Source organism: Rhinichthys klamathensis, unplaced genomic scaffold, assembly GCF_029890125.1.
Source record: "Rhinichthys klamathensis goyatoka isolate OS25496 unplaced genomic scaffold, OSU_Roscu_1.1 h1tg000605l_1, whole genome shotgun sequence".
Taxonomy (NCBI): Eukaryota; Metazoa; Chordata; class Actinopteri; order Cypriniformes; family Leuciscidae; genus Rhinichthys; species Rhinichthys klamathensis.
The window spans coordinates 582,864-589,246 of NW_026607060.1; positions in this window are offsets into that span (position 1 = coordinate 582,864).

Genomic DNA, 6,383 nt, shown 5'->3' on the forward strand with positions numbered 1-6,383 from the left:
GTATTTGGCTGCAGGCAAAATAAGTGGAGGGATAAATAAGTGGAGGGATGCAAACAGTGGAATTGTATACTAAATATAAGAATAATTTTTAATTTCGATTGTCAGTCATATTTAAAGCTACACTATGCAACAAAAAAAAAAGAAGAAGAAGAAGAAGAAAAAGAAAAAAGAACTGTCGGACGAATTTTATTCATCATGTGCCAGTGCCGTGCATGTCACGACATATTCGTACGCAGCAGGTCCGGCTCCACAAGGGGGCGCCCACCCAATCAGGAGCTTGGCCCACCCTGGCCCCACAGGAAATATCAATCGATTGCAAAATTAGTGCGATGTTCAATTCAGGTCCAGATTTTGAGGGTGATCATGGTTTTCAGCCGGTTGATATCCATTTGTTATTTAGAAACGAGAAAGCAGTATTAGAACGTGACCGCTGTCTTCATAAACATTCAAGCGATTTCAACTGTTCATGCACAAGAAGACGCGAAAGAAACTCAAGACAGCTGTGTTCGCTATTGTGTCTTATTACGCTTAAACGGAAAAATACACACAGAATTACGTCAAAATGCCCGTTCTTAACTGAGTTAGGGTTAGGGTCTTAAAGATAAAAAGTCTTAAAGGTGCTCCAAGCGATGTCACGCGTTTTTTAGGCCAAAACATTTTTTGTCACATACAGCAAACATCTCCTCACTATCCGCTAGCTGCCTGTCCCCTGAACACACTGTAAAAAAACCAAGGGGGTAATCCACATAGACAGTAAAATAAATGGATACAGCGACCCCATAGACTTCAACAGAGAAAAGTGAAGTCAATTAGAAGCACTCACTTCCTGATGGCTGAGCGCACGCGCAGGCTCAAATGGTGCGTTCAAGTCCTCCTGGGAAGTTCGTACGTATGAGGTGGGAAGTCGTGTTTACGACGGCAGGTGTGTTCAAGTCACTTTCATCGGAGTAAGATGGCGGAGTACTTTCTCTTGATTAATTACACAAAAATACATTAAGGTTCTTAAACTCTTGTTCTAGAAAATGAAGAACAAAGAAATGTGGATCAGATGTAGGCTACTTTGTTTTTTAATGTTTTTAATTAATTTATGAAGCCACTGCCAACTTTATCGTGTTGCATTGTTATATTATAATGCCATCCTATTCTGTGCAAGCAATTAGCTTAACTGCGCTGTAAATAGAAAACCTTGACAATATCACGGCATAATATTTAAGGATTGTGGTATTCCGCCATGTTTCTCAGTGACACGCCCACAACTCGGAAAGATCGGGGCTTAGAGAAAATCCCGAGCTCCCCACTGGTATTTACGACATTGTGGTGGCGTTCAAGTGCGTTCAACTCGTAAATACGTTCTATACGAGATGATTTGAACGCACCAAAACTGAGCTTGACGACGTAGATGTGACGTGAGCAATCTATCTGACAGTTGTAAGTCTTCTAGTAGCTGTGCCAAGAGGAATCTGAATTCCTGCAGAGACGGAGAGCGTGAGTAGGAGCTGTCCATGAGCTAGCAGCAGGATCAACTTTATGACTCTCAATGGGCTTCTCCTTTGACTTTATGCCTCCACGTCCCCCCGATTGCGCGCCAGCTTCTCCTCTTGTCTATACGGTAATTTCTCTGTGCGACAGAGAGTCGCGTGGTTATGACGCAATTGTAAGCCTATTTTTACAAAAACTGCTTCTACGGGGCCATAAGGTAAGATACAAGGTAATGGAGCCTTTTATACATTGTCTTGTTTCTTTAGAAATAAATAATGGACAAATGGAGTCTTTAAACACCTCAGATGTAAAGTTATTCGCTGTCAAAGTGACGCCAAAATGAATGGGAGTCAATGGAATGCTAACAGCAGGTGAAGGCTTGCTAGCCAATGGCGCCCCCCAGGCAGGCTTCAGTTTCCGGTTGGTGGAAGTGACAGCGAATAACTTTACATCTGAGGCGTCCAAAGACTCCATTTGTCCATTTTTTATTTCTAAAGAAACACGACAATGTATAAAAGGCTCCATTACCTTGTATCTTACCTTATGGCCCCGTAGAAGCAGTTTTTGTAAAAATAGGCTAACGATTGCGTCATAACCACGTGACTCTCTTTCGCACAGAGAAATTACCTATAGACAGGAGGAGAAGCTCGCGGGCAATCGGGGGGACGTGGAGGCATAAAGTCAAGGGAGAAGCCCATAGAGAGTCATAAAGTTGCTCCTGCTGCTAGCTCATGGACAGCTCCTACTCACGCTCTCCGGCTCTGCAAGATTCGGAAGGGAATGATTCACAACCTTCCGTGAAAAAGGCCTATACTTCGAACATCAACAAGAAGTGACATCACCCAACATCGCTTAGAGCACCTTTAATGAGCGTAAACAGTTCTGAGAATATCTGATGTGTCAGATCTGTGCTGTTGGTCTTAAAGTGACAGTAGCTTAATTTACCTGCTGTCTTGTCATTAAAGGGATAGTTCGGCCAAAAATGATATTTAAACGATGCATTACTCACCCTCAAGCCGTTCGAGATGCATATGTCAATCTTGTTTCAGACGAACACATTTTCAGTTATTTTAGAAAATGTCTTAGACCCTTCAGTGGATATAATGTGAAGCAATGGGGTCCACCTCCTTCAAGTCCCAAAATGTGCATATATCCTTCACAGAAGTAATCCATCCGGCTCCAGGGGGATAAACGAAGGCCTTATGAGGGTAATCCGTGCGGTTTTGTCGTAAAAATATACATATTTAAAACTTTATAAATAAAAATATCTGACTTCCGGCAACGATCGACGCGCGTCCACGGGTGATGGAAGTCGGCGTACGAGGTAGGACGTAGCGTCGTGACGTAGAACGAACGCGCCCGCGCAGCCAGAGAGCTATGCAGAGAGCAGAGCAAAACATCACCCGTGAACGCGCGTCGATCGTTGCCGGAAGTCAGATATTTTCATTTATAAAGTTTTAAATATGTATATTTTTACGACAAAACCGCACGGATTACCCTCATAAGGCCTTCGTTTATCCCCCTGGAGCCGGATGGATGACTTCTGTGAAGGATATATGCACATTTTGGGACTTGAAGGATGTGGACCCCATTGCTTCACATTATATCCACTGAAGGGTCTAAGACATTTTCTAAAATAACTGAAAATGTGTTCGTCTGAAACAAGATTGACATATGCATCTCGAACGGCTTGAGGGTGAGTAATGCATGGTTTAAATATAATTTTTGGCCGAACTATCCCTTTAATTACAGATCAAAAGCAACAACAACAAAAAAAACTCTGCTCAAATCTTCTCTTGACTGAATACCTTCTTTAGCTTTAATAAGGATTAATATAGGCTACATTTAATTTATACATTATAGTATTTTGTTCCTGAATACTGTTAGACCTATACGAAATGTTTATTTAATTTGTATCTTTATTCTATTGTATTTATTTGAGCTATTGCTTGTAATTTGTTCATAAGTTCTTATTTTATTACTGACTGTTTACTGTCTTTATTTAACATTATTTATTAAAATACTATTTATTTATTTTTGTGGTGGGGCCAGTGAAAATGTTGGCAGGGCAAGCAACCAGTAAACTCCTTAGCGTTGAGCCCTGTGTGTTTATATACACTTTAAAGACCTATTCCTTTTGTTATAAAATGTCACTTGGCCCAAAGCTGGAGCCGGGCCTGGTACACAGAAAAAAGTAGTGGGTACCTTGAAGCTGAAATTTTGTTGTCACAAAAACGACAAAAAAAGTAATTTAGATAAGATGTCCTGCTTCCATTTGTACACCGGTGCCACATTCATCCGCACAGAGCAGCAGCCTCAAAGCATAGCCAAAACAATGTTTTTCCACAAGACACATGCTGTACAGTGTGCTTTTTTATTTTTAAGTGCTAGACGGTCAAACAAGTGCTATTTGTCGTATATAATACTGTTCATTCATATAGAACAGAAATAGAACCAATTCAAGGCTTGTATTAATTATGTTACAAATGCTATTACACACTATTTGACATAAACCTGAAAGCATGCATGACAATCGAATTCCATCAAGGTGTTACCGCTGTAAACTGCTCACATAGCGGGATTTAAATTTTGCCTGTTGGCTGATACAAGGGCATCTGTCATCTGCTCATCTCAGAGCAGCACTCATGTCAGTCTCCTGTGGTATCACACCCAAGAGCAACATCACGAGGTGTAAGATGAGGAGATGCCCGCGGGACAGCAGGAGCAGCAGATCAAATGAGCCTCATTTTGTGGGACCACTGTCACCATGCAATGAATGACAGACAAAACTAAACAATAATAATTCAACAAAAGGCCAGGTAATGCAAAGATGGAGAGGAAGTTGCTGTCACTAAACAAAGCGAACCACAAGATGTGAGATAAACGTAATTCAAAGTATGTGCAAAATATAGGCTTGATAAAGTTAATGGTGAACCAGATTCTAGATAGGCCTACACACATTTCTGTATGGATTAAAAATAGTCTGACAGTTGATTGCGAACCTCCATCATAAAATCTGCATCAGACCACAGTACTAGATTACCAAACTCATTATCATTCATGTCATGACCAAACTGAAGTGATTTGTGTAGTCTAGTATTTTCTACCCCAGAGACTGCTTTCAAAGTGTATTCAATACATTTTATCAGTATCATTGCTGTATTTAGCACCATGCATTAACCAGTTTGAATTTGCATTTTACATTCAGGGTGTATTCTTTAGATATTTGTGTTTCACAAGCAGAAATTGACTACTGGCCAGTTCTCCCTTCAGCCATCTAACTTTAGCACATCCTATTTTTATTGCATCCATCATTTATTGCACAGGCATATGGGAAGAATGGAGCTCTGCTCTGAATACGGTTAATGGATCCTGAATGAAGAACTTCCTGCACTGCCGATGGGGTCAAGCTTTTGATGGGTCCGCTGGCTATTCTTTGGCTTAACAGTGCAAAGAGTATCTTAAGTGCCAGGTAAGACAACAGTTCATAGAGGCTGTGATGCTTCATCAAAGAGAATTTACACAGATACTATTTAATAGCCTGGGACCACATTCTGAAGATAAAGACATATCCCATGTGTTTTAAATTGATGGGTGTCCATGAGAAACTCTGCCATTAGTGCTTTAACACAAAGAGCAAATGCAGGGGGGAGTAAAGCTAATGGAGGTTGCAGCTCAAAAGAATCAAGACCGTAGCAGCCTAATTCTACATTCTACATTCACAACATTTCTGCATTTATTTTGGCCTTAAGTGGTTTGCCTGTGGCCCTGAGAACAGCATAACTGAGCATCTCCAGCCAGGTGAATGCAGGTCAAATCATACACCCAAGTGCACAACGTAGCATTGTATATTGTGATTTTATATATTTAAATGGACACAATTATAGGTATTATAATATTTTCACATGCATTACATATTCACAAAATACTACAATACAACAGGAATATTCCTGACATGAAGGATTTTTTCACTAAAATATCTGTAATTGACAAAAACTACAAGTATGGCAGAATTTAAAGAACATCTGTAGACACAAGAGTATTATTGTCTAAATTATAGACTAGTGATAGAACCATTTCTGCTGCCAGACTCTACCGATCTGCTGCGTGAAATGTGAATTACAGAGGAGTTAAATTCATGTCCAGACTCAGGATCTGAGCAAACAGCGCCCCCTTCCGTTTAACTAATTGACTCTGTATAAAAATTGACTCAATATGGTAGATCCAGAATCGTAACGTAAACAAAAATGTAGATGCAGAATACCAGACTGTGTAGGCTACATGTACACAAAAACGGAATTATATATACCTTACTATCATAACAAAAATATCTACTAACAAAGTGTGTAACGTGACGTTACGTGCATGTCGTCGAATGGGAACTAGTGTTGCTTCATGAATGAATCTTTTAAGTGAACGAATGGGTGTTTTGAACAAATCTTTCATGTGAACAAATCGTTCTCGTTCACTTCAATCCTTATTTGTTCCCCATTGAAGTTTTTACCTTTTAAAGCGTGTGATTGCTTTGGTAATATTATTGTCTTCAAGACATGCCACATGCAGACAAAAGACTTAAATAAGACTTGCTGAACGACTCGGCGTTGAATCAGTTGAGCAAATCAAGTAGGCCTACATCACTCAATACGGTGCACCCTGCAGAATTCAAAAGATTCGACTCGCTAAGATGAATCAAAATCCCCACAACTATAGTAAATGGCTGACGTTAAACTCTTAAAGTGACTTGAAAAATACCCAATAAAAATCATGATTTAACCATATTGTTCTGATCGTCTTCTTGAATATTCAATAATCAGTTGCCGTTTCCAGGAACTTGTTGTTGTGTCAATTCCCGACAATGAAGCGTATTTGCACTTCCGCAATACATTTCCCACAATCCCTTTGTA